Consider the following 10,559-nt stretch of genomic DNA (forward strand, 5'->3'; position numbering starts at 1 on the left):
AGAGAATACCAATAAACCTCAAAATGAAGAACTTAATGTTATAAATAATATGGACTGATAGTATATAAACCTAGATAATTGTAAAAATAAAGCATTGTAGAATTTTTCCTCAAAGAAAGAAAAGCAATCATTTGAATGCCCTCACTATGTTTTGTGACCCTGAGAGATGTTTCTGCAGGGAAGCAGAATCAAAATATCGAATGGTAGGAAGGTTTTATTGACAGATTCTATATTAAGCAGACACCAAAAGATCTATAGAAACACAAGGCTTAAATTCCCTATTACCTTTTTTATTTTTTCACTGATTTAAATGAAGTTAAAGTGGGAAAATATTTGTTTAAAATGTTATTATTTTAGACATATGCATTTAATTGATATTACTTAAGATTGTTTTATTAAAAGAAAATCAATTTAAAAACTTCATATTCTACATAAAATTACAAAACTACCCATAATTACAGGGCATTTGCATTGTGAAATTAAAGGAGATTTGAATATGCCACCCCAAAACATACTGTTTTGGAATAAAGATTACTTTGAGCCAAAGCAATTGAGAAAGAGCACATGCAGGGAAAATTCTCAACCCTCCTCCTCTTTGCTTAAAATAAAAGCAGAACATAAATTTTCCCTTGTGCATGTGTCCTCCTCTCTCATAATAGGAAGGAGAAAAGTAACCTTTATCACTGGCAATAGAGATAGTACCACGAAGAATCTGCGTAATTAGGATTTTGCTAACTTTTGTTGTCCATTAATTTCCCTCGTATATTCCCCATCCCACATTTTACTGCTTTTAGAAGCCCAAACTTTTGTCCATGTGTGATCATTTACTTCTTTGTTAAGATAGTATGTTGTTGTCTGATTTTAAGTACTTCTCTGGATCTTTACTTTCTATGCAGGTCCTGGTGAACCAAAAAATACTAAAAATATTAATATTGAATAAAATTTGTATGCCTTTTCTCATGTTACTATGCCATTTTTTAGTCGCATTTGCTGACTTCAGAAACAGCACTTAATTATGAAGACCACCAAGGATCCCCATAACCTGGGAGCCTCTCTCCATTCCAGAGACTGTAGCTGAGCTCTGGGACAGATGAGGCCATGAACTGAATCGGGTACACCACCACCCTTTATCCCAATCCCACATCAAAATTGATTTGTTAAAATTGTAATGCCTAGGAACAGCAGATGGCATAATGATTATGTTGCTGGACTCTCACGTTGTAGATTGTGTGCGTAGATCGAGTCTTGGACCCTGTAGCTTGAAACTCATGCCAGACCCCTGTACATGTGTGTCCAAATTCCTTGAAGGAGAATTAAGGAGAAGGGATTCCATCATGGCCATCCTCCCTTGGGGAGTGATTCCGTGCTTTCTATCTCTCTGTCTCTCTGACACACTCTGTCTCTCTCGTGAGCACATGCACGCTATAGAAAATTTTCAAAAAAAAAAAAACTGATGCCCAATGTGATGGTATCAGAAAGTGTGAGCTTTGAGAAGTAGTTTGTTTAAAAGGGCAGAGCTCTCCTGAATGGGCTTACTACTCTTATCAGAGATGTCAGTGCTTGCATCTTCTCTACCACATGAAAATATGGCAAAAAAAATGTGTCCATCTATAAACCAGGATGAGTGTCCTCACCAAAAACCTGACTAAACTGGTGACCTGATCACAGACTTGCAGCCTCTAGAGCTGTGAGAAACAAATACTAGTTATTTAAGCCACCCTATTTATAGTGTTCTGTTAGACAACCCAAACTAACCAAGACATCTGACAGAGCCTGCAGAAGTTTAAGAATTCTTATTAAGTCAGCCTCCTGAATTTTCCATCTGTAGTGTCTAGTTGAGAGAGCTTGATAAGACTTGTCTTTCCTTACACTTTCTTTTCAAATTTAGATTAGCAGGAAGAAGCATTTATTTGAACAAATTCTTTGGGTATTGGTAGTTTATTTTGTTTGGTCTTTGTTAATTAATATATTCCCTCCAGAAGTATTTATAATTGTTCTTTGTTTTTTAAGTAGTTTGTCATAAAGGATAGAATCATGGTATAGAACACAGGCAGAAAAAAAAGTCTATTGCTCAAACTGGTTTCACCTATCAGTGAGTTTATGGTTTGTACCAGATAGGCATACATTTAGACAAAGTTTCTATGCCACCAGTAAAACTGGATAAGATTCTTCTTCCACTCCATTTTATGTCCTATGAGTGTGGCTCAGATCAGTGGAAGATCTCCCTCTCTCTCTCTCTCTCTCTCTCTGCTTTTTCAATGTGCTAGGTGGCATAGGTTATTGGAGCTTTGTCTGGTGGTGAACTGTAACACTAGAAATCTAGAGTACAAGGGTATTGTATGACTGTGCAAGCACTCAGAAGAGTTTGGGTAGAGGGAACTCTTACAAATGAGATGCCTTTGTGTCAGCCTTTCTCCTTCATTGTCTTAGTAGTCTGAAAACTCCCATCTCTGTATTTTTTGCTTGGTATCACAGATTGATGGATCTATGATTAGCGGCATCTCACTCTTTCTTGAAAGGGACCGGAGAAAGGAGTTTTCACCAACACTGTCCTAAACCACCTGTGGCAGCAAGAGTCTACTTCTTTATTTTCTTTAGTTAGCCTTGGGAGTGATTTTTTTGCCCCAGGAAAGTATGGAAGAAAGAATTCTTCCTTCTCCTTGGAGGTTCACTGAAAGTCACTGACAATCAGCAGATTAATAAGAATAAAGACATACAGGGAACCAGCAGTTAGCGTAATGGCTATGTCGTTGGACTCCCACGTAGTCGACCATGGTTCACGTCTCGGACCCGGTGGCTTAAATCTCACGCCGGGCGCGTGTGCGTGCGTGCCCAAGATCCCGAGAGGAGAATGGAGGAGAAGGGATTGCAGCGTGACCATCCCCCCTGGGGGGTGATTTCTCGCTTTCTGTCTCTATGTCTCTCTCTGTCTGTCTGGCGAGCGCACGTGCCCTATAGCGAAAAACCTCTCCAAAAAAAAAAAAAAAAGAATAAAGACATACAGATTTGCTTTGAATATAATTGTTTGTATATGGGAGCCATACAAAATATGAATTCAGAGAAAAGCCAGGTGAGTGATGGTTTCACATCATTCCTGCAGCTTTGGAGGTAGGGTATTTTTATATTTGGAAGTCTGAGGGGAGAAAATGCAAAGAAGCAAAGATTATTCTGTTTTTCTGGGCCAGGTATCAGACTTTTAATCTCCTTCCTGAGCCTAACTAGGAATGTAAGGAATACCTTGGCTGCTTACTTTACTGATATAAATAGATATAAATCTTAGAGCCAACTTGACATGGTGGTTAAAGGGCGGGTTTTCCGTATGGCTGACTGTGAAGCTGAGTCTCAGACCTGGCAGCTCGAAAAATGTACTGGGAATCTGACCCTGTGTGTCCTAAATCCCAAAAGGAGGGAGAAACGGAGGAGAAGAAATTGCAGGATGACCATGTCCCACAGAGGGTGATTTCTTGCTCTCCCTCTCTCCCTCTCTCCCTCTCTTCCTCTCACCTACCATTCCGGTGAGCACACATGCACTGTGGCAATTTATTTTTCAAGTGGAAATTCTGGGACCAGGTGACATAGTGATTGAGGTGCTGGACTCCCACATGGCCAGTCATGGTTTAAATCCTGCACCTAGTGTCTTGAATCTCACTCTGGGCACATGTGTGTGCATGCCCAAAATCCCGAGAGGAGATTGGAGGAGATGGGACTGTGGTGTGGCCATCCCCCCTGGAGGTGACTTCTCGCTTTCTGTCTCTCTGTCTCTCTCTTGCTCTCTGTTGAGCACGTGTGCTGTATAGCAAAATCCTTACCAAAAAAAAAAAAAAAAATGAATATTCCAAGATATTTGTGGAACATTGCACACAGCATTTCTGAAGGCACACTTCATTAAACCCAGTCGTCTCGGAACATTTAACTCTCTTAATTTCTACCTTTGTCAGAAATCATTTACCAAATATAAAGAAACAAATCTAAAGCACAGTGGTTGAAGGGGAGGGATAACCTCTTTGTTTTATTATTGAGGCTGCTACCCAATTGTTTGAAAATCACTTTCTGGAAAGCAAGAATAAGAAAGAAAACAATAGGCCTTGCTTTGCAGATTGTGTCTTCACAGAAACAAAGCTGACTGAGAATAACTCAAAGGCCTTCCAACCACAGAGCTTCTCCTATTCATCTTAAGATGCTGACAGATAATGTACAAAGCCAGGACACAGGAAACAGAAATATCCTGCAATTAAAAGAAGAAAAGCTCAAATCACAATTTTCTTAGGCTCTAGCACCCTCAGAAGGTCCATTTTTTCCCCTTCTGTGAGACAATTCCCTATAAACCTCACTGATGGATGTGATCATGCAATCCGCAGTCGCAAGCTAGATACCATTAAAATAAAAATAGAGGTTCAAGAACTGAATTTCTTAATTGACACTGTTGCAGTTTTCTTTTTACTGCTCAAAGGATTTATTTCTGCCCATTTCTTTTAATTCCATTAGAGCTATTGACTTCTCTGGGCAACATATCTTGCTCCCATTATTTCAGCCTTCCCAGGTATCTTTAAGTCTTCTTACCTGTCACACCCTTCTAGTTTCTACTGTGTCAGTAGCAAACTTCATAGTGAGAGATTTGTTTTGGAAATTTAATGGCACCACACAGTGTGATAAGAAGGGTGCTTTATTTCCCTAACCTCACACCAAACTTTAGACTTCCTACTTCTTTAAGGGAGATCCATTTTCATTCAAATACTTTGAAGAGGACCTCACCATTTGACCTTGAATGCAAATGAGTTAGTAGTTACTACTAAATGTAGTATTTGTGCACGTTTTCTAATGAAGGACTAAACCTTTTCCTTCTGCTACCTGATGTTCTACCTACAGATATGCAGAATGATGAACCTATAGCACTATGTTCTTATCTTTCCCCTCATCCTACAATATCCTAATATTGACAGTAGGAAAGGAAAAAAAGGGCACTTTTATCCAGAAGGGTCTCAAATCTTTCAGTTTGTAAAGAATCTAAGAGCCTTAAACTCTATTGTAATTCTTTTCCATTTGGAAGTTCCTAATCTGGCTACTATTCTTACCTCATTTTTTTTTTTTTAGGTTTTTGCTGTAGGGTGCGTGCGCTCGCCAGGAAGACAGAGACAGATAGAGAGACAGAAAGCAAGAAATAACCCCCCCCACCCAGAGGGGATGGCCACACCACAATCCCTTTTCCTCCATTCTCTTAGAATCTTAGGCACACATGCACACGTGCCCAGCATGAGTTTTAAGCCACTGGGTCCGGGATGCGAACCGCGGTTGACTACAAGGGAGTCCAGCGACATAGCCATTACACTAACTGCTGGTCCCTCTTACCTCAGTTTTGATGACACAACTTGCTTTATAAGATTGACCCCTAACCAGCTTTCTTCTGAATCTGTTGCCCCTTGACCCACAATTTCTCTTGATTTTTATGTTTAGAGGAAGACAGTTTGGCTCTCTTGCACAGTGCTGGAAGCCATATGGAAAGGCTTTGGTTTACATTCTAAGTCTGCCAGAACATGCAGGGTGTGCTGGTGAGCATGCCCATGATCCTGACTGGCTGTTGAGATGAGGCAAGAATTGTATTGTAAAGACCCTGGAGAGTGCCTCTCTCTCTCTTTATCTCCCTCTTTAAAAAAAAATCTCAGATAATAAATAAATAAACTTCCAAGATAAAATTAAACAGAAATAATTAAATATGGATTAGCAAGCATTAGGGCCATTATGAGGTCACTTCAGTAGTTTTCCAGGTCCCTAAAACCAACTCAGACTGTAGCAATACCTGAAGCTCCACTCTTGTTCAGTATATTAAGAACCTTTTACTTTGTTATCAAACTAAGCAAGGTGCTTTTATAGACTCCATTATTCTTCTAAAAGCACTATCTGAAAGAGATTGTAAAACTTCCAGATATAAACCTAAATGAATCCTAATGACTGCTACCTATTTAGGACTTGATATATCTCAGGGCACTTGAGATATCTCAGGGCACTAAAAATTTAGCTCAGAATGCCCTGAGTCACTTTTGTCCATCCCTCTTCGAAGTAAGAAACAATTGTATGCATTTTTAGGGGCAGCTGTTACTGCCAATGGACTCCTAATTCTGTTGCCATTGTACATGACTTCCTGTAAGAATCTACCCCAGAGCCCATTTCTTGGTCCTCAGAGGCATTAACTGCCTTTGAATCTTTGAAAATAGCATTGCGTACAACCCCAGCTCTTTGCTTACCCAATTTTGACAAACCTTTTCACCTATACTTTCATGAAAGTGGTAAGAATGCTATAGGTGTTTTAGGACAGCTTTTTGTCTCTCAAATACTTCTAAGGTATTTCCCATGTTAGTTATACCTTATGGTATCAGGCATGTACAAAATGAAAGGTTTTTTGTTTGTTTGTTTGTTTTTTGTGCGGTTTTTGCTATAGGGCACATGCATTCACCAGAAAGACAGAGACAAAGCGAGAAATCACCCTCCAGGAGGGATGGCCACACCACAACCCCTTTTCCTCCATCCTCCTCTCTGGATCTTGGGCACACACACACACGCGCCTGGAGTGAGTTTAAGCCACCAGGTCTGGAACTTGAACCACGGTTGACTACATGGGAGTCCAGCAACATAGCCATTGCGCCAACTCCTGGCCCCCAAAATGAAAGATTTTTAATATACTGAACAACAGTGGAGCTTGGGGTATGGCTAGAAAGTCTGAGTTGGTTTTAGGGATCTGGGCTTGTGTGGTACATCTCTCACTGTTGCCTTAATTGCCTTAATTGACAAGGTGAATATAGTTATAGTAAGTTCTATTAAATTCTGCATGTATTTCCCATGCGGTCTGAGCCTTTTTTTTTTTTTTTTTTTTTTTTAATTGTCAGAGAGTGCATGTGATCACCAGGAAGACACAGACATAAAAAGAGGGAGAAAGCATCCCCAATGGGGTGTGGCAATGGTCTTGCCACAACCCCTTCTCCATTTCTTTACCCTGTTGGGATTCTGTACATGCACACACACATGCCTAACATTTTTTCAAGCCACGAGGGCTGGAATTCATACTGTAGTTGGCCATGTGGAATCCGGCTCCCTTAACCACTAGACAATGGAACCAGCCTGCTGTGTCTGCCCTTTTACAAGTCCATAAAACATAACGCAGACCACTCACAAGTAGGCCCTATTAAGTTCCCCCATCATCTCTTTTTGTTTGTTTCTGCTGTACTTCATAGTTTTAGATTTAGTTTTGAGTCAATATTTATATATTTATGAGATATAAATCAAAGTGTACTTTATGTATTTATTTAATTTTGTTGCTAGAGGGCTTATGTGATCATCAGAGAGCTAGATAGAAAATGAGAGACACAGAGAAAAAGCACTCCCCAATCGAGGATGTTCTTGCAACAATCCTTTTTAACCTTTTTCTCTATCTTAGACGCAGATGCATGCATGCATCTGGCATATTTTTTATCTTTCAGGAGCTGGGACTGGAACCATGGCTGACGTTATAGGATTTTACATCGCTTTAACATTCTAAATCCAGCTACTCTGCTACCTCTCCAAATGATGGGGAGTCCCATTCCATTCCCCATGATTGATTTGTGACTATAGAAATGGTTTCAGAGTCACAATAGTACTTTGTATTTAGACCTGTAGACAACCCATATCTGTTTCTGTTTTGTCATGGCCCCTATGAATGCAGTTTTTATGGAAACATACTAACTGGTTATGCCATGATTTCCTTGTATGAAACACTTGACACATACTTTTTTGCCTACTGTAAAATCAGCTCAAGATACTGAACTTATCGGTCTTACATGAGCCTGCACAGTCACAAAAGAGAAAGCTGATACTATGCTGATTTATAAATCATGCTTTTGCAGTCTGTCATGCAATTGGTACAATCTGCAAATCCCACAGACTCTGAACCTCTACTGGACTTCCATTTCAAAACAGGCATGGGACTTCTACCTTATTACAGACTATCCATCTCCCTTCTAAAATGTCTGTGGGTCATTGTCAAGCCCATACCAAAGAAAGTGACACTGTATTCCAAGAAACTATAGGACTAGCAAAGCTGCTGAGTACACAGCTGAAAATGGACCCCTCCACCTTTATCTACACAATTTATAAACTTCCTCTATCCCTGACTGATAACATTAACTATCAGAGAAATGTCCTATAATCTGAAAAGACAGATGGATACAATAGGAAGCCAAGCAATTATCAGACTGATTAAACGTTGTGTTAAATGGGCTTTTTATTGTCCCCTGTCTTTTAGTATTTTGACTTTCTCTTATCTCCCACAGCATGGGACATATGTGCCAAAAGAGCTAAAGAACTAGTTAAGAAAATAAATGACAATTGATTATTCCTGGGCATCAATAAAAATTCTGACCAAATTATTTTTCAGTATACTATTCATAAAATTCTCCAAATTCTGAAGGAAACCAGAATAGCTTAGGCAATTTCCAAGGCCCAGACACCCCCTTCTGGCACTCCAAATTGGTTTTATAGATAACACCTCAACTTTAGACCATTCTCACTGTTTGGTTGTTGCCTGAATATTTTGTAGATTCCCTGGATGCTAGCCAAGAAGCTATGCCAACACCACAACAGTGATAAAGAAATTAGTAACTGAGATTATTCCTCATTTTGACATTGTGTGTATTGAATCAGACCAAGAAATTCATTTTACAGCAGAAATAAACCATTTGCTTGCAAACAAACTCTGACATATTGGTTAAAATTTCCTAACACATATTATCCTCAATCTTCTAGACATGTAGAACATGAAAATCTACATATAAAAAGAACTTTAGGAAATATATGCTAAGAAACTATGTTAATGATCAGAAGCATTACCTATAGCACTTACAAAAATCCAAATTACTCTAAATAGAAACCTAAATTAACCCTTTTTGAAGTAGTCTTTTGTCATATTATGCTTACTGATATCTCTAAACCTTCCATACCTGGATGGAATGACATCATGAGCACTTAAATAAATAAACTGAATTTATGGTATTTATATATGAGAACTAGCTAGTATAGTAAAGCATATTATCAACCGGTAAAAGAAAATATGTGACCTCTGTTACCTGACAAGATTTGCCATCCTTTTTGGCCAAGAGATCAAGTGTGCACCGTGGTTTTAGAGTAAAGTATACCTTGTCACGTCACTGGGAAGAATCTTACAAAATGTTGTTACCATCAGTACTTTTATCAAAATAAGAGTCTTTTGAAATCACTTGAATCATGTTAAGTTAGACCCCTATCATTTCTCTCAAGACAGTAAGAAAGCTATCTCTCTAGGTAGCCTCAGATTAAATATTTTCATACAAAATTCCCATCGACCAGAAGGAGAAAACACTAGGAAGTAGACAACTGTTAGAAGATTAGCTGTTGGAATATACTGATACTCACTTTATATAGTTAATAAGAAGCATAACTTGCAGTCAGTAAAGTTAAAAGAGAAATGAGAGAGCAAGAAAGTGAGTTATCTTAGTAGCCATGAGAAGAGAAATAGTCAATAATCACAAGTTCTGGTGAAAGGTCATGTAAAATAAGTTGTTCAGAGATCATCCCTGTAACTTCTTAACTATGAAATTTGATAGCATGCTACTATTTTAAGTAACTACCATAGTAGGCGGAAAAACAGTAGACAAACTAGAAAATAGCTTGACTAAAAGGAATAGCTTAAAAAATAGGGTAAACAGATGACTAAATTAGTAAGAAATACCTTGATTGAAACTATGGAAGCAAAGGGATCATCAGATCTACTTAGTTAATGTCTAAGAAACATCATTCTTTATTTCTATCTTAGAAGTATGATTTTTGCTAGCTAGAGATAATGTTTAATATCTAATAATTATCATTAGTTAAAAATGGTACTAATGTCTAATATATTACAGCTAAAAGTTGGTCTAGGAAACATGTCGGAATATCCAGTGCTAACCGAATGTCTTGTCTGCAGGGCTCAGGCGCACGTTTAAACACGGAGACTCAAACAGCACTCTCAGAATGGGGCTCAGTTCAGAGGACCTTAGTGGTTGGCAAATGGGACAGGATCCGTTGTTTGAAATCCTCAATACAGGGATGCTCCAGCATCACAAAACCTGTCCTGAGGAATTCAAACGTCTTCCAGACTGAATACAGGTTACCCTGGTGATGATGCTGTTTTCTTTTACCTTGTGGTGCCCACTGATGCCCAGAGCAAGCTTGTGGAAAGCAGAACCACTTTTTTTTAGTGTGCCACTGAAAAGCCTCCGGAGTTAAGAGGTACTGTCACCAGTAATCTGCTTGTTGGTCTAAAGGCCCTGCACATTGTCTGGTGTCTTCAGAGTAATTTGAGGTCACCCGAGCAACGTTTCTCTTCAACTCAAGGCTGAAATCATAGGTCTAAGGAAAGAACAAGATGCATATAAATGGATTCCAAAATGTGGGCAATGACAACAGTTTCAAGTCCTTCTACAACCTAATCACTTGAATCTAGTATCTTGCCATTTAATTGTGAACTCCCTTCCATTGCTGATCAGGCTCTTCATAACATTTGCAATTTTTCACTG

The sequence above is a fragment of the Tupaia chinensis genome, unplaced genomic scaffold (assembly GCF_000334495.1).
Source record: "Tupaia chinensis unplaced genomic scaffold, TupChi_1.0 Scaffold146594_1, whole genome shotgun sequence".
In the NCBI taxonomy this organism is placed as follows: domain Eukaryota; kingdom Metazoa; phylum Chordata; class Mammalia; order Scandentia; family Tupaiidae; genus Tupaia; species Tupaia belangeri.